The 18549-nt window shown below is 46.1% G+C and overlaps 1 non-coding gene across 1 annotated transcript; it reads right to left on the reverse strand.

Annotated features, from left to right (window-relative positions):
* Nucleotides 1-18062: 18062 nt before the first annotated feature.
* On the reverse strand, nucleotides 18063-18134 carry TRNAS-GGA (transfer RNA serine (anticodon GGA)). The gene has a single exon. It is a non-coding gene; the product is annotated as a tRNA-Ser (tRNA).
* Between the last annotated feature and the right edge of the window lie 415 nt (nucleotides 18135-18549).

Genomic DNA, 18549 nt, shown 5'->3' on the forward strand with positions numbered 1-18549 from the left:
CCCTACCCATCGGGGAAACCTTTGTATTCCCCATCATTATACTCCCAACAAGCTCCCAACAAGGCAAACAGTGGCCCCTGAGCCTGTTTCAGATCAGGAAACCAGTGCAGAGGGGAAGTCAAAAGCCCCTTAGCCTTGTGCGACATGCTTCCAATTTGAGTCAGCAACAAGTTCTCAATTAGGTTGCCAAGTCCCAGGTGGTGGCGGGCAAACCCCCACCAATCCACCTGGCTGCCTGCCGACCAGCTGAGGGTCAGCGGGCAAAGCGTGCACACGAGCCTGCCTGAGGCGCCACGTCCCTTCCGGTTTCCACCTGGAAGTGCTGCATTGCAACGGGGCCTTTACCACTCAAACTGAGTGGTAAAAGGCCCCTTGCGATGCGGTACTTCAGAGTGTAAATGCATCGCAAGGGGCCTTTTACCACTCAAACTCTCAGTTTGCCACGATTGTGTTGGTGCGGCTGCGCGCGATTGCAACTCACCTCCACCCCAAAAACCTCCCGCCGGAGGAGAGGAGGGACCTGGTAAGCCTATTCCCAATGGGAAACTCAGAAGCCACACATAGATAGGGTTGCCAGGTCCCTCTTTGCCACTGGCGGGAGATTTTTGGGGTGGAGCCTGAGGAGGGCGGGGTTTGGGGAGGTGAGGGACTCCAATGCCATAGAGTTCAATTGCCAAAGCGGTCATTTTTCTCCAGATGATCTGCTCTCTATCGGCTGGAGATCAGATGAATTAGCAGGAGATCTCCTGCTACTACCTGGCAGTTGGCAACCCTACACATAGATCATATGAGATGTAATGTGTAGTTTGGCCCTGGGTCCTTTGGATAGTTTATTTTTCTCAATAAATATTTTATAATGAAGCACAGAATAATCAAAGCAGCCATGTGCCCCTTCCCAAGTCCCCACCCCAATAGAAAACAAGATGCTGGGAGAATGGGTCTCTAGGCCTTGAATACTGACTGGTGGAAACGGCGGAAGAAGAAGAGTTGGTTTTTATACCCCAATTTTCTCTACGTTTAAGGAGGCTCAAACTGGTTTACAATCTGCTTCCCTTCCCCTCCCCACAACTGATACCTTGGGAGGTAGGTGAGGCTGAGAGAGTTCGGAGAGAACTGTGACTTGCCTAAGGCCACCCAGCCGGATTCCTGTGTAGGAGTGGGGAATCAACCCTGTTTCTCCAGATTAGACTCCACCGCTCTTGTTTAAGAGTGGGGAATCAAACCCGGTTCTCCAGATTAGAATCCTCTGCGCATGTGGAGGAGTGGGGGAATCAACCCTAGTTCTCCGGATTGGAGCCCACTGCTCTTAACCACTACACCACACTGGCTGTCAAGTATCGTTTTCTATATGTGTTCTGATCAGAACTCTGGAGTGGTCTAACCCAGACACGCATTTATCACCCCAGTGAAATGAGGTCGTCACACTGAGTGCCAACACTTTCTTTTCTCTGAGCTCGTCGGTCGTCGCAAGAGTGGTTGTATTTTCCTCCCTGCCTGTTCTTCACGCTCTGTGTTCCCAAATGGTTTCCTTAAAATACAGAATCGCTGCCAAAACTTCACACCCGAGGTTCCTTTTGCGCAAAGTCTATGCTGTCTGAAGGGCCTGCAGATATTTTTACGAGCCCCAGAAAAAAAGCTCAATCGATAGGCCTGGGTTGCTTGGTTTTATCAGCCGGAGTGCAGGTTGTGTAATCCTTGGAATATAAACAGCAACAGCATCTTGAACCTCCTTTTATGATGGTGGAAGAGGAAAAGATTTCTGTGGGCAGCTCTGTGATCAAATATTGAGTGAATGAGAAGCTCGTGCGTGCACACACACACACACACACACACACACACACCCCTGCATTGTGCTGTAACACAGAAACATGGGTCTCTAGGAGGAGGAAAATTCTTCCAGCACCTTGTGACCAAAGCCCCATCTGGGGGAAGGAACAGCATAAAGGCCCATTATCTTAATGTTGGCTTGAAGTTAGGACTTTGTTTGAATACCAGGACCAAACATTTGCTCACTAGCAAAATGCCTGTCATTATGAATGGTGTGCGTGTGCAGAAAGAGAGTTTTTTATGTTGCAAGGACTCCTGGGGTGTGCACGCATGTACATACAGAGACAGTGCGCATTCAAACAAAATCCCCGACGATGAGTGCCTGACCATTTGGTATCATGGGTACGAGGCAGAGTTTGCTGTGCCCAAGTAGGAGCGACAGGAAACTGTTTGCCTGGTAAAAAAGGTTATTTAGAAACAGCCACTCAGGGGCCATTGATGCATGGCTGTTTCCTCACGATCACCCTGCCGACAACTTTGCTTTGATTGTGCTTGCCTTTTCTGACTGTCAGAGGTCGCCTCGCTCTCCCCGCGCATTTCCCCCACTTTTTCTGGATGCTGGCCAAACACAGAACCAGAAAACATGGGGAAAACGTGAGGAAACATGCGGGGAGAGCGAGGCGACCTCTGACGGTCGGAAAAGGCAAGCATAATCAAAGCAAAGCCCCAAAGTTGTCTGTGGGGTGACCGCGAGGAAACAGCCATTCATAAATGGCCAGAGGGAGCTCAACTTGCCCCTGGTGACCCCAAGCAGGGCTGGACCAAGGGCTTTGGCGCCTTAGGCCAGCTGAAAGCAATACCCCGTGTCCCACTTGAGGGTATGCAGACCTGCCATGGCCAAGCACAAATGAATATTACTCTCCGTTGCCATCATTTACAATGGGAAGGAGGAAGAGGAGGCCTTGTTCCCACCTCAGTGGTTTAGAAAGTCACCCAATTGGCCGTTGTGCCATTAGTTGGGTTGCCAACCTCAAGTGGGGCCTGGAGATATCTCACTTTTATGACTGATCTACAGATGACAGAGCTCAGTTCCCCTGGAGAAAATGGCTGCTTTGGCAGGTCATCCTTATGGCGTTGTACCCTGCTGAAGACCCTCCCATCCCCATCCCCTGCCCTCCCCAGCTCCACCCCAGGTATTTCCCAACCCAGAGCTGTCTGGCACCCCTAGCCATTAGGCATGCCAAGAGCCTGCTTTGGATGGGCAGTCACCCACCAATAAGCTCTCTAACCTGCCCTCGCCTCTTGGGCTGGCAGGAGAAATAGCACAGGGCAGAAATTATGTCAGGCTATGTGCTGATGTCAGGTCTGAGCAAAAACCTGGATGTGACATCAGATATCAGCTGGCCTTCTAGAAACTCTATGGTAATTTTGAAGGTGGAGCCTTATGGGAGATTTTGAGGGAGATTTGAGGGGGTGGAGCCTGAAGAGGGCAGAGTTTGGGGAGGGGAGGGAGTTCAATGGGGTATAATGCCATAGAGTCCAATTGCCAAAGTGGCCATTTGCTCCAGGTGAAATGATCCCTGTCACCTGGAGATCAGTTGTAACTGCAGGAGATCTCCAGCCACCACCTGGAGGTTGGCAACCCAATTTCAAGACCCACATGCCTGTTTGTAACCCTGAGTTGTGCATGTGCCCCCGGGCCCCACCCTCCACTTTGAGCCCCAGCCCCCAAACTTACAGTGAAGACAGAGGGAGGGGAGTGCTGCAGAGCTGCCGTCCCCCTGGCCTTCCTCTTTCACAGGGGGGCGGGGGGATGGAAGGCAGACTGGATGGGCTACTGACCCCAACCAATGAAGCCAGTTCCTCTGTGCAGAGCTCCGTTCTAAGTTCTGGTCACAGCAGAATTGGACAAAATACCAAAAATTGGCAAATAGAAAGTTAACAAGCTTGAGGATGGAGCAAGAAAACTGCTCAAAATTTAAAATATATAATTGGATCCCCCAAAGGATGTGTTATCCTTGAATGTATTACCCTCCCATCCCCAAATTCAGGTCACGTGAGGTCTGAATACTACAGCCGAGGACAGGTTTCAGGCTGGCTTATTCCACATGCAAATCCTTATGCAGTTGCCAGTGTGTGACGTTCTTCTAGAATCTGGTCAGAGTCCAGCCTAGGTTGCTGCATGAAAGAAGCTGGATGATGTCAGGTCAAACCCTCGTGAATGATAATCCACCCCATAAAACAGCTTGTCGGTGATTCACATTGGTTTGGTATTATTTTCAGCCTCAGCCCAGGAGAGGCCAGGACTGAGCTAGCGTGAAAAGGGAATTGTGTTTGCTTCCGAGTCCTAACGTAAATGCATCTCCGCTAGGTCAGGGTTAAGGTCATGGGCATATTCTGTGAGTGCAGAAGTTACTACATCTTCCCTTTACTCACAAGAGGCAAGCTATGCTGCCGAGTTATATTTGTATTTTAATTCTATAAGTGATTGGTTTTATATATATTTTTGAGCAATGTCAAGCCAGTTTTGGCAACCTGCCAGGAACATTAAAATTCAGGAGGAGTTTGGTGGGGTGATTTGTCTCCCACCCCCCTCCTAAGGAGGTTCTTAACAGTATATTTCTTCTAGAATTTATCACGATGGAAGCCAAGTGAGAGGTTTTCCTCCCATTTTTGACTCATTCTTTTCTTTACACTGCAGTCCTAAATACAGTTACGCCCTTCTAGGTCAATTGAAGTCAATGGTCTTAGAAGGGCGTAACCCTGTTCAGGACCATAATGTAGATGTGATCCTTAATTCCATATTAGGGCAACAACAAATGTGATTGAGGCAGGATCTCCAATTTCTCACTCTTGCTGCTTCGACCCCCAAATCCCTGTTTCGAATTAACTTCTCTCCTGAGCAAATCAAACCTGCAATTTTTTAAATTGTTGTGTCTTTTCTATTTCCTTGTACCAATTTTTTCATCACTTGTATGTTTTTCCCCCAATGTTATTAGTGAACCAATAAATCAGCGTTATACACTTACGTGCAAACAACATACACTATACATATACACAGTGTATAAAACCGTAGATTCAGTGTACAAACATATCTGCAAAAACCAACAATGAACAGAGGTCTTTTATGCATGGCTGTTTCACTCGTCGTCACCCCTCTGATGACTTCGGGTCTTTGTGTTGATTATGCATGCCGTTTCTGATTGTCAGAGGTCGCCTCGCTCTCCCCCTGCGTTTCCCTGCATTTTGCCCGTGTTTTCAAATTCCAGATAAAACAGGTCTCTGAAAACCCGGACAAAACACGGGGAAACACAGGGGGAGAGCGAGGCGACCTCTGATGGTGAGAAACAGCATGCATAATCAACACAAAGACCCGAAGTTGTTGAAGGGGTGACGGTGAGTGAAACAGCCATGCATGAAAGACCTGAAACTGTTGGCTGAACTATAAATGAATATAAAGATAAATGAAACAGAGAACATTTGCTGATCCCTAGTGCAATCTCTCATTCCAAAGAAGATGTATACAACTAAAGAATATATGTCCACTTTATCCAGGAGCCTGTAAAAGGGGCTCTGAGCCTCTGGGTGACTGTGTAATCTAATGGTTTTAACAGCTGCTTCAGACATTAGCCCTTTTCAACCTGTTCTCTCCACCTCCGGCTTTCTCACTGAAGCATGTTTGGGACTTGCTCAGGTTCTAGCCTTTGTGGTCAAATGTCTGGTCACTCATGTATATGAATTCCTTTCTTCCCTCATTCTTTTAACAGCTTGTGATTTTTATTCTTCCAGGGGAAAAACGGGATATGTGTCAGTGGTGGTACTAAAAAGAGAAACACGAGTATACATTCGTATAATCCCCAGAGTGTTCTGTTGGGTTGAAGGGGGGCTATCCTTTCAGAGTTAGTAGAATTCTTTTTCCGCCTGTAGCTTACAAGACCACCTACTCAATTCTGCTCTGAGATACACAGGTAGGCGGACAGATTAAGTCATTGCACATATTGGCAGGATTTCATGTGCCTTAAGAGGTGTGTGGGAATGAAGAGTAAACTGGTAATATTGGGGGATTTTAAAGAAAAAAGTATCCTGTTTCCATTTTCCATTAGTAAACTAGATTTGTTTAATTTTTTTAAAAAAATACTTCGTTTTTATACCACTCCTTTCCCCCTAATGGGGACTCAAACCAGCTTACATCATTTTGTTCTCTTCAGCCATTTATGCAGGACTGTTTCTCCATGATCACTCCCACCAACTGCTTCGGGGATTTCTTTTGATTATGCATGCCTTTCCCAACCGTCAGAGGTCGCCTCGCTCTCCCCACGCGTTTCCATGTGTTTTGCAGATTCTGGCTAAAACAGCATCCAGAAAACACGGGTAAAACACGTGGAAACGTGTGGGAGAATGAGGCAATGACTTCTGACAGTCGGGAAAGGCACACATAATCAAAAGAAAATCCCGAAGCAGTCAGCAGGGTGACCACGAGGGAAACAGCCCTGAATAGATGGCCCTTCATTTTATCCTCACAGCAACCCTGTGGCTGAGAGTCTGACTGGCCCAAGGACACCCACCAAGTTTCTAGCGCCGAGTCAGGATTTGAACCTGAGCCTTCCAGATCCTACTCTGACCAGTATACACACAAGTTGTTTGTGTCCACTGGAAAAGAAGGAAAATGAGGAGGAATGCCTTATACGTGTGATTCTCCAAGTATGTCAGAAAACAAGCCTTGGCATTAACCAAAATAAAAAAGAAGAAGAAAACTGCCTCATGAGAACTGAGCATGCTATAGGAGGCATAGAACATTGATAGCAATTGAAATTGAGGCCATTTATGCATGGCTGTTTCCTCACGGTCACCTACCCATCTACTTTGGAGTTTTACTTTGATTATGCTTGCATTTTCCGACCATCAGAGGTCACCTCGCTCTCCCCTTGTGTTTCCATGTGTTTTCCCCACGTTTTCTGGATCCTGGCTAAACATGAATCCAGAAAACGAGGGGGAAATCTGCGGAAAGGCGTGGGGAGAGTGAGGCGACCTCTGACGGTCGGAAAATGCAAGCATAATCAAAGCAAAGCCCCAAAGTAATCGGTGGGGTGACCTTGAGGAAACAGCCATGCATAAATGGCCTGAGTTTCAGTGATTATGAATTGAGAGATTTTGGTGAATTTGTGTGGGATTCCTTTATTGGCAGTTCCTCATAGGCTACCAGCTTGTTCCCTCCCTAAGAAAAGTTGATGGGCAACCACCTGGCAGTGGAACAATGTCAAAAAACAGGAATGAGCCATAGACAAGGGTACAGTCTCTGCAGGTATGCAGGAAAAGTATTGCTTGGCAGGTGAAGAAGGCTCCTTCCAAAAAAAGAACAGCCCATTGAGGATGCCCTTTACCCAGTAGGAAGCATGGATAGTTGTGGGTAGCAGAGTATCAGGTTACAATAAGAAAAGGGATGGAGGTGGGGAAATTGTCTATGCAGTTGCCCAAGAGGGGGGTTTGGGGTGAGATTTCCCAGTTGTCTGTACCCACAAGCTTCTTCACAGCCCACTTGTTTGCTATATTTTACAGCTGGAAAGCAACAGCCTGACTCTCTTAGGAGGAACCCGTTGTGTTTTTGCCCATTGGTCTTCTTGCGCTGATGTGATACTTACAACATAAACTTGCCTTTTCTGTGGTTTGGGGTCATGTCGGGGGAACCCAACATCAAATTTGTAATGTTTCTGTTGGTTTTCTTTGTCCTGCCCACTGTCACCCACCTCCAGCCCACTTTTCGGTGATTGGACTATGGTGGTCAAATCATTCCCTTCTCCCCCACCCCGAAGATGAGTGGTTTCTTTTTCTTTAAAAAAAAATGGAAGTAAAATATTGCTGCATCACTAGAGCATTGTAATAACAGGCTTCGCCGGTTTTCTGAATTCCCAGCTTTCATTTTTTTAAAACAGTAAGTCTCTATCCCTCCCTTTGCAGAGATAATCTCCATGAAGGAAGGAGGATAGAAACTTACATTTTTTTAAACCTGCTAAGCCTATTGGACTGCCAAAAAAACAAATCAGTGGGTTATAGATCAAATCAAGCCTGAACTGACCCTAGAAGCTAAAATGACTAAACTGAGGCTGTCGTATTTTGGTCACGTCATGAGACGACAAGAGTCACTGGAAAAGACCGTCATGATAGGAAAAGTTGAGGGCAGCAGGAAAAGAGGAAGACCCAACAAGAGATGGACGAACTCAATAAAGGAAGCCACAGCCTTCAATTTGCAAGATCTGAGCAAGGCTGTCAAAGATAGGACATTTTGGAGGACTTTCATTCATAGGGTCGCCATGAGTCGGAAGCGACTTGACGGCACTTAACACACACACACAAGCCTATTGTTACAATGCTCTAGCAATATATCGATATTTTAGTGCCTTTTTAAAAAAGGGGGTGGCTGTGACACTACCGATGGCAACAGAACACTTCTTTGAACATCCTCATTATTGAAGGCATGTGCAGAAGAACATAAACTGACTCCACAACTATGAAAATTCAGAGGGAGGGCAGATGTGCAGAAGAACTGTCCCCAAACCAGTTCCGCTGCTTGTGAATCGACTGCCATGAAAAGCAGGAGTAATTTATGCTTGCAGAAAATCCCATACTTTGGGTCTTCCTCAGCATGAGAGCAGTCTGAAAGGTAGCTTTGCCTGGTTGCGTGACACAGTGGTTTAACTCTGCCTCTGGGGTAGGGCTGCCAGCTCCAAGTTGGGAAATACCTGGATATTTTGGAGGGTGGAGCCTGAGGAGGGTGGGGTTTGGAGAGGGGAGGGACTTCAGTGGGATATAATTCCATAAAATCCACCATCCAAAGCAGCCATTTTCTCCAGGTGAACTGATATCTGTTGCCTAGAGATCAGTTGTAATCCCAGGATTCTCCAGCCACCACCTAGAGGTTGGCAACCCTACTCTGGGAGAGGACAGCGTACCCGGTTCTCATATTATTACTGGGGGTAGTGTATCATGAAGATGCTGCATTTATATGTAGGATTGGTGATCTGTAGGTGACAGCCCAAAATAAGCTTTCCTTCTGGCTGTTTCAGGTCTCATTCAAAAGATTTCCCCCATGTTGACAGGGCGAGAGGCAGTTCATCTTGGGTGGTACATGACATTTCCCCCTTTCTTGCTCAGTAATTGCTTTCTTGTCAAATCGTTCTAATTACCCCGGTCTGTGACAGTTTGGCAAATGTAGATATTAAATTGCCTTGATCCCTTTATAATGTGAGATTGGAAAGTACTTTTTCATGGAGGGGTTAATAGTGGACTTCAGGAGGTCAGAAGCCTGTGCTTTATCCAGGAAAAGCACCGTGTCCACCTCTGGAAGTATTCCAAAGAGTACATCTGTTATATATCTCAATGAACGAAACTATTGTACTCTGTAAGATTGTTATCAGCAGGGTCCTCTGTTTCCTACCATGCACATTTGCTCTGAGTCACAAAATTAATTAATCGAGAAAATTTATTTTAAAATAGAGCAGCAATGCTGATTTAGTATTCTTCTCTGCATTTATAAATATTTCTACCCCTATGGCTAAGAGTTACGTTAATAGTTATTTCCCCCCCTTTTCTCTTCCATCATTGTACAGTATAGCATTATAACCCAAGATACCCAAGAATTAAACTCTTGTAAAGAACCAAGTGCATTCCATCAAACTCCTGTTGGCTCAACTTCATAGTTGAAATTGGAGGGGGAGGGAGTTAATTAAGCAGCAGGCCAAACTAATAAGGTTGTCTGGCAGGTGGCAAATATTCTGGGCATGGAGGTGCTTGGATGGGGAGAGTTTCCCCTGTTGAATTTGTGCCTGTCAAGTTGCTATGTGGGCTGAAAAAAAATTCATGATCCAAATATGGGATAGTTAGCATTGTTATGGGGAGGGGAATGTCCTTTTCCAAAATTTACTTTTTGAGATATATCCATTGGTTCCTCTTATTCTTTTTTTTTCTGTTTTAAAAGCAGGATTTCTCTTTGAGCAATGAAGGCATGCTTTTGTAAACTTCAGCCCTTGCTGTTGTTTTATGTTACATACCACAAGCCGGTGCTCCAGCAAGAAGATAGTTAGACATTACCTACTTTTGAACATCTCCAGAGTGAAATTCTGATATTTTGTAGAACCTCTCTTGTGCCCCCTTCTCTCTTCAGATTTCTCTTTTGATCAAAACTTAATCAATCAGAAACCACCTCCACAATTTCCTAAAAAAGAGGGAAAGAAACTGATTTTACTTGGTAAAGAGGAATTGAGAAAATTTCTCTTAACAACACTAGGGATAATGCAGAAATATAAATTATATCAGAGTACTCTGGTGCACCCAACCGTTTCCCAACAGACTCATCTGTTCTTACGGAAGAAACCCAAGATATTTTAGAAAACTAGATGAATCTAGATGTAGACTGAGAAGTAGAGATGATGGTCCATTCACACTGTCAGGATCAGAACTTTGTGAGGACCAGATTTTGATAAAGTCTACTTAGTTCCCAGTTTCAGTTTTTTACTGCAGTGCTGGGGAGGAGGAGGCTAGGTTCTAATGAATGAGGTATCACCTGGTGCCTCCCATACCTTCTACATGCAGAAGGGGGTATGGAAAGAGCGCATGAGAATGAACTCAGACTCTCTCACACTTTCATCTGAGAAGAAGTAGCATCCGATCCTATCGGAATAGAGTAGAATATACAGAAGTAGGAATGACACTTAGTAATTAAAGAGTCAGGGCAGATTCATACCACCTGTTCCACAAATCGATTGAAATCCTGTCAAAACATCATGACATGCTTGCATCACCATTGACCACTGACCTTCTGTGATGCTGATTCACACATTACATTGGACAAGGTTGGGTCCAAAGTACCCACACTGTATCCTATGTAACACTTGCATGTGAGTTGCAGGATCTTTCTAGTAACTGCATGCAGAGTGTCTGGTTTGGATTGTGACTGTGGATTCAACCCTGCACCATTTTCCTGACCAGGAATGGCCCTTAGGGGGGCTCTATTTGGCTGGTTGGGGAGCCCACTAAGGAGTTTCCACAATGAGCCAAATAGCGCACCCCTGGCACTGTTGCAGGTTGATTTATTTATTATTTACTTCGTTTATGCCCCACCTTTCTCTCCAAAGGGACCCAAAGTTGCTTACATCGTTCTCCTCATGTTTGGTAGGTTAGTGTATGGGTCAGTTTAACAATATGAAACTAATTTGCTCCTCAGTTCTGAATCTTTGGCAGATATTTGATGAGCAATATCAGTTTGGCATCTGACAATCGCTGGCATTTTAACTTCTCTATCTGCAGTCATTTTTGATATTTCATGGTTTATATTTGACGGTGTTTGCAGGGTGACATGCAATGGTATTTGGGTTTTGACAATATTTGACAGCTGATATTTGGCGTTTGATATTTGATGCCTGGCACAAATTGAAGAAGGAAGAGACTGCCAACCAGTCTAAAGCACTCACATTTTGTCCGTGTGCCAGGATGACATATTCTATCCCTTACATATTGTGAAGCTGAGAGCATTCAAAGGAGTGCAAATACAACATCGTGAGCAGCAATTCAGGCCCACTGGGAATGGGGAAAGGACGGGTCTGAATGCATAGGCTATTGTGTTTAGGATTAATGAGAAACTGGATCATCCAGTTATATAGACTGTAACTGTAAATCCTCTGAATGCGCCCACTGTTTCCTGTGTAGCGTTACATCGTTGCGTTCTCTGAGTGTGTGAGGCCAGGAGCGGATTATCTCTGTTCCTATTTCTTTTATTAAATCAATTAAAATATTCCAGAGTAGGAAGAACTTTTCCAGTTTGAGTAACAATAATAATCAGGTGCCATCAAGTCGCAACTGACTCATGCCTGCCTCTCATGGGGTTTCCAAGACAAGAGATGAGCAGAGGTGGTTTGCCGTTGCCTGCCTCTGCATAGCAAGTCTCCCTGGGCGGTCTCCCATCCAAGTACTAACCAGGGCTGACTCTGCTTAGCTTCCGGTACTTACCTGTCTGTTAAACAACTGAGACATAAACAGGGGGAGTGGTGCCATATAGGATGTGCAGAAAATCCCACCTGCTTTGTCAGGAAGGGGAGGAGCCTTGAATTGCAAAAACGGATGGGATATCAAACACCTGGCAGGCCACGGGACATGGTTGTTGGGCTGTATGTTGCCTCAAGTGTTGCCATTTGTGCTGGAAAATAGAACAGGAGTCCAGTGGCACCGTAGAGTCAAACAGAATTTATTTCAGCGTCAGCGGTGGTGAGTCAGACCTCCTTTCAGCAGATGCTGCAGACCAGTTACCCATCTGAAATTATGCAACGCTGGCAAAATCATTTCTCCCATATCCTCAATTCCACATCACGCCATCCCAAACCCTCTGCCAACGGGAAAAAAAAAACCTAAACACTGTTTTGCAACCTACATAAATTAGGATACCTTGCTCAGTTTCTTGCTTTGCAGAATAGTTAAAAAACAGGGAAGTTCAGCCCCACCTCCCAGCCACTAGAAAAAACCCCTCTGGCTCTATTTTATTTATTTATTTATTATTTAAATTTCTAGCCTGCCCTCTTTCCTGGCGGAGCCTGGCTCTGGGCAGGTAACAACAGGACAATAACAATAAAACAATAAAACCCTAATACATCTATGATTAAAACCAATTAAAATCCTAAAACCACACAGTAATTATTCATTATTATGAACCAGATGGCATCTGTTTAACTATAATCGCCACTGGAAAACCCGATAGAGCAGTCGGTGCTAGGGATGCCAACTGCCAGGTAGTAGCAGGAGATCTCCTGCTAATTCAACTGATCTCCAGCCGATAGAGATCAGTTCACCTGGAGAAAAATGGCTACTTTGGCAATTGAACTCTAAGAAAGGCCCTGCTGCATCAGACCAAGGCCCATCAAGTCCAGCAGTCTGTTCACACAGTGGCCAACCAGGTGCCTCTAGGAAGCCCCCAAACAAGACGACTGCAGCAGCACCATCCTGCCTATGGCTTGAACTCTATGGCATTGAAGTCCCTCCCTTCCCCAAACCCCACCCTCTTCAGGCTCTGCCCCCCAAATCTCCCGCCGGTTGAGAAGAAGGACCTGGCAACCCTAGTTGGTGCCCCCACGTATTCAACAGAAGAATAGAAAAATTGAAGGTGGGGGAGATAGGGAGGCCAGCATAGATGGCAACCTGCGACTGCCCTCACTTGTAAGCCTTTTGGAATAACTCCGCCTTACAGTCCCTATGGAACTCTTTGAGGTGCTGCAGGGCCCTAGGGTGGCCAGCCCCTTAGTTAAGACTGCAGCCGGCAGGCGCCTTTGAACACAATGGAACTCTTCCCATTCGTTTAATGGTTTGAATGTTAGTATAGCTTTCACTGTCCTGCGTCCATTAAGGTAGTTCATAACTTGAGCTAAATTAGATTTGTTTTGCATGTAGTGATTTTGTTATACAAGTGGCGAAATGCAAGGGCTGAAGAAGCCATGACTTGGTGAAAGCGCTATTTAATTCTGGAAGAAACGTCTCCCGCTTTGCATCTACCTTTCCAGAGTGACATCGTTCTTCGCCTACCTTTGCATGGTTTTGCTAGCCAACAAATATTTCTTCGAACAGCAAGTTATTCATTTTCAAGAGGAGGCCTTACCTGCAGTGATATTGACCTGGAAGGATTTACCTGTTTGATATGGAATTAATGCAGTTGTATAGCAGTGTTCTATAAATTCTCCTGCTGCCTGTCTTGTGTTTTGCCGTTCTTGTGCGCGAGCATGTTTGTATCTGTGTCATTTTGTATATTTAGATAGTTAGCTTGTTTATAATATCTCACGTTGTTTGGTGTATGACCTCACATTTTGCATAAGGTGTTTAGAAATATTTACATGTATAAACTCTAAGAACGTTTTTCACTTTGAGCTCCAGTGCTGTTTTGTTTTTGATTTTTTGCCTTCTTACCACAACCTCCAGGTACTAGTTGGAGATCTCCTGCTATTACAACTGATCTCCAGCCGACAGAGATCTGTTTACCTGGAGAAAATGGCCGCTTTGGCAATTGGACTCTATGCCATTGAAGTCCCTCCCCTCCCCAAACCCCGCCCTCCTCAGGCTCCGCCCCAAAAACCTCCCACTGGTGACGAAGAGGGACCTGGCAACCCTACAGGGCACTGATGTCACCAGGAAAGGAGTTCCACCAGGCCGGGGCCAGGACCAAAAAGACCTCACTGTATCTTACTCAGACATTGTGAAGTCTGTCTTCGCAGCCATGTCAAGAATGGAGGTTGTGGTTCTCAAGAGTGCTCCATTCTTTGTCTTCTGTGAGAAATTTAGGCTGTGGCAGGAGACCTCCTGTTGGCAAACTCTGTTGCCCGTCACCACTCAGAGCAGTGGTGGGAGAAATGTTTATTTAGTGATGTTGCCATAGAGTTTCCAGCAGTTCCTAGAGCTACAGCGTGGTAACATTGCTGATGTCATGCCCCCTCATATCCCTGCCTAGGGTTGCCGACTCCAGGTTTGGAAATACCTAGAGATCTGTGGGGTGGGGCCTGAGGAGGGCAGGGTTTGGGAAGGGGAAGGACTTCAATTGGGAATAATGCCACAGAGTCCACCTTCCAACCAGCCATCTTCTTCAGGTGAACCGATATCTGTTGCCTGGAGATCAGTTGTAATAACGGGAGATCTCCAGCTACCACCTGGAGGTTGGCAACCCTATCCCTGTCCTATCCCTCCCCTAGTTGCCAGGCTTGGCCTGGAAACCATAGATGAGCAAATGCACATAGCCTCAGTCCTACTGAACAGCTCTCTGGCCATCTCCTGTACCATCTGATCACTCAGAAAAATCCAAATATGTCTTCCACATAAATAAAGATACTAGATCCTATCCATGACCTAGTAAATATTTCTTTTTAATAACTGGAGTAAATATTAGTCTGTTCAGTTTTTTATAGTGTTTTGTGTGGAAGGGAAATTTAATGCACAGTTAGATTGTGGAACTCCCTGCCCTGAGGTGATGGCTGCCAACTTGGAAGGCTTTCACAGGGGAGTGGACATGTTCATGGAGGAAAGGGCTATCCATGGCTACTTGTCAAAATGAATACTAGTCAGTACCAGAGGAGCATGCCTATTGTATTAGGTGCTGTGCAACACAGGCAGGATGGGGCTGCTGCAGTCGTCTTGTTTGTGGGCTTCCTAGAGGCACCTGGTTGGCCACTGTGCGAACAGACTGCTGGACCTAATAGGCCTTGGTCTGATCCGTAGGGTTGCCAACTCTGGGCTGGGAAATACCTGGAGATTTTTTGGGGTGGACCCTGAGGTCGGCAGGGTTTGGAGAGGGGAGGGACTTCAATGCCAGGTTGTACTTTTTGGGGTGGAGCTTGAGGAGGGTGGGGTTTGTGGAGGGGAGGGGCTTCAAATGCCACAGAGTCCAATTGCCAAAGCGGCCATTTTCTCTAGGCGAACTGATCCCTGTCAGCTGGAGATCAGTTGTAATAGCAGGGGATCTCCAGCCACCACCTGGAGGTTGGCAACCCTACTGATCCAGCATGGCTTTTTCTTACGTTCTTATGTTCTTAAAAGTGTATGATTCCATGAGCACTGCATTTTGGGTAAAGGTGTTAATAGTGTCACGAGGGAATCGAGCTAAGAAATGGCTTTTCAGTTGGGAAGGCTGGCTCTCCAGAGTTTATTCTGGAGCCGCAAAAGGCCTGGAAGAGTGTTTCTCTCCCCCCCACCCCCGACAAATTTACTACCTTGCTGGATCAGGGAAATGCTGTAGACATAGTTTATCTAGATTTCAGTAAGGCTTTTGATAAGGTTCCACATAGTATTCTAGTTGACAAATTGGGAAAATGTGGTTTAGATCCTATTACTGTTAGGTGGATCTGTAATTGGTTGACAGATCGCACCCAAAGAGTGCTTGTTAATGGTTCCTCATCCACTTGGAGAGGAGTGACTAGTGGAGTTCCTCAAGGATCTGTGCTGGGCCCTGTGTTGTTCAACATCTTTATAAATGATTTGGATGAAGGAATAGAGGGGATTCTTATTATTATTATTAAGAAAGATATAGACAAGCTGGAACGTGTCCAGAGGTGGGCAACAAAAATGGTGATGGGTCTGGAGACCAAGTCCTATGAGGAAAGGTTGAAGGAGCTGGGTATGTTTAGCCTGAAGAGGAGAAGACTGAGAGGGGCTATGATAACCATCTTCAAGTACTTGAAGGTCTGTCATATAGAGGATGGTGCCGAGTTGTTTTCTTTTGCCCCAGAGGGTCGGACCAGAACCAACGGGTTGAAATTAAATCAAGAGAGTGTCCATCTAGACATTAGGAAGAATTTTCTAACAGTTAGAGCAGTTCCTTGGTGGAACTGGCTTCCTTGGGAGGTGGTAAGCGCTCCTTCCCTGGAGGTTTTTAAGCAGAAGGTAGATGGTCACCTGTCAGCAATGCTGATTCCGTGACCTTAGGCAGATTATGAGAGGGAGGGCATCTTGGCCATCTTCTGGTCACTGTGTGTGTGTGTGGGGGGGGGAGGTAGTTGTAAGTTTCCTGCATTGTGCAGGGGGTTGGACTAGATGACCCTGGTGGTCTCTTCCAACTCTGTGATTCTATGATGTTCAGGGCTCTTTTCATGCCACTTACTGTGAATTAAATCTGCGAGTGAGAACCAGTTTGGGCATGTGGAGCAGCGCTCGCAGGCGCTGCTGCCAGGGAGCAAGATTTATATTCCTAAGGAATGGCAACAAAAGAAAAATGGGGGGTGGGTTGACAAGCCAGAAGCCCTCGCTGTGTAAAAGGATCCGTGTTCAGACGGGGAAGGAAAAGGCGGGGATGAGATCATCCTGTACCCAGTTTGCAGCGTGCTCCAGTATCCAAAAGTTCAGCATGAAACAGCTGGGAGTGTGTGAGGTTTAGCACATCTCATCCCATTATAGCTTTCAAAAGTCAAATGGGATAAAATCAGTTGTGGCCTGCTCCAGACATGTGATTCGCCCAGACAGCCTGGCTGTTGTTTGTTGTTCCCTTGGGAATGATTAGTAACAGCAAACTAACCCCTGCAAAGGGATTCACTGAAGGCAAAGAAGAGGGATTTTTTTAAATTATTATTCGTGGCTAACATGTAAAACGTTTCATCTCCGCTGAGCCCTGGTGCTGCCGAACAATGCCGTTGTCCAGAGATGTTTAGTGGCTGCCTTGGTCTGAAGCAAAATCCAAAAGAGTCATAATTCCTTGGGTTAAGACCCGTCAAACTAACCACCACAGCGCCGCCCTTTAAAGAGACCTGTGTGTGCTGCTTGGTGTCAAAGATTGATTTGATTAATTACTGTTTTTTATATTTTCAAATCAATGGCTTCCATTTTGGGGTGCCTTTTTCCCAGAATGCCATGAGTACAACCTGATACTAGCTATACCTTAGGGTTGCCAGCTCTGGGTTTGGAAATTTCTGGAGCTAGAATCATAGAATCATAGAGTTGGAAGGGACCACCAGGGCCATCAGGTCCAACCCCCTGCACAATGCAGGAAATTCACAACTACCTCCCCCCTCCACACCCCTAGTGACCAGAAGATGGCCAAGATGCCCTCCCTCTCATCATCTGACTAAGGTCACAGAATCAGCATTGCTGACAGATGAACATCTAATCTCTTCTTAAAAACCTCCAGGGAAGGAGAGCTTACCACCTCCCGAGGAAGCCTGTTCCACTGAGGAACCGCTCTAACTGTTAGAAAATTCTTCCTAATGTCTAGATGGAAACTCTTTTGATTTAATTTCAACCCTTTGGTTCTGGTCCGACCGTCTTGAGCAACAGAAAACAACTCGGCACGCTCCTCTATATGACAACCCTTCAAGTACTTGAACATGGTTATCATATCCCCTCTCAATCTTCTCCTCTTCAGGCTAAACATACCCAGCTCCTTCAACCTTTCCTCATAGGATTTGGTCTCCAGACCCCTCACCATCTTTGTTGCCCTTCTCTGGACATGTTCCAGCTTGTCTACATCTTTCTTCAATTGTGGTGCCCGAAACTGAACACAGTACTCTAGTTGAGGTCTAACCAGAGCAGAGTAAAGCGATACCATCACTTCGCGTGATCTGGACACTATACTTCTGTTGATGCAGCCCAAGACTGCATTTGCCTTTTTAGTTACAGATTTGGGGGGTGAAGCCTGGGGAGTGTGGAGTTTGAACACATGAAGCTACCTTATACTGAATCAGACCCTTGGTCCATCAAAGTCAGCAGTATTGTCTCCTCAGACTGGCAGCGGCTCTCCAGAGTGTCAGGTAGAGGTCTTTCACATCACCTACTTGCCTAGCCCCTTGAACTGGAGATGCCAGGGATTGAACCTGGGACCTTCTGCATTCCAAGCAGATGCTCCACCACTGAGCCACAGCCCCACAGTGTGGTGTAGTGGTTAAGAGCAGTGGACAGTGAGAGCCAGCGTGGTGTAGTGGTTAAGAGCAGTGGACTCTAATCTGGAGAACTGGGTTCAATTCCCTGCTCCTCCACATGAGCGGCGGACTCTAATCTGGTGAACCAGGGTGGTTTCCCGACTCCTACACATGAAGCCTGCTAGGTGACCTTGGGCTAGTCACAGTTCTCTCAGAACTCTCTCAGCCCCACCTACCTCACATGGTGTCTTGTGGGGAGAGGAAGGGAAGCCAATTGTAAGCCACTTTGAGTCTTCTTAAAAAGGTAGAGAAAATCAGGGTATAAAAATCAACTCTTCTTCTTCTACAATGGCATCAAGTCTGCCCTCCAAAGCTGCCATTTTCTCCAGGGCAACTGGTTTCTGTAGTCTAAAGATCAGTT

The sequence above is a fragment of the Euleptes europaea genome, chromosome 9 (assembly GCF_029931775.1).
Source record: "Euleptes europaea isolate rEulEur1 chromosome 9, rEulEur1.hap1, whole genome shotgun sequence".
Classification (NCBI taxonomy): domain Eukaryota; kingdom Metazoa; phylum Chordata; class Lepidosauria; order Squamata; family Sphaerodactylidae; genus Euleptes; species Euleptes europaea.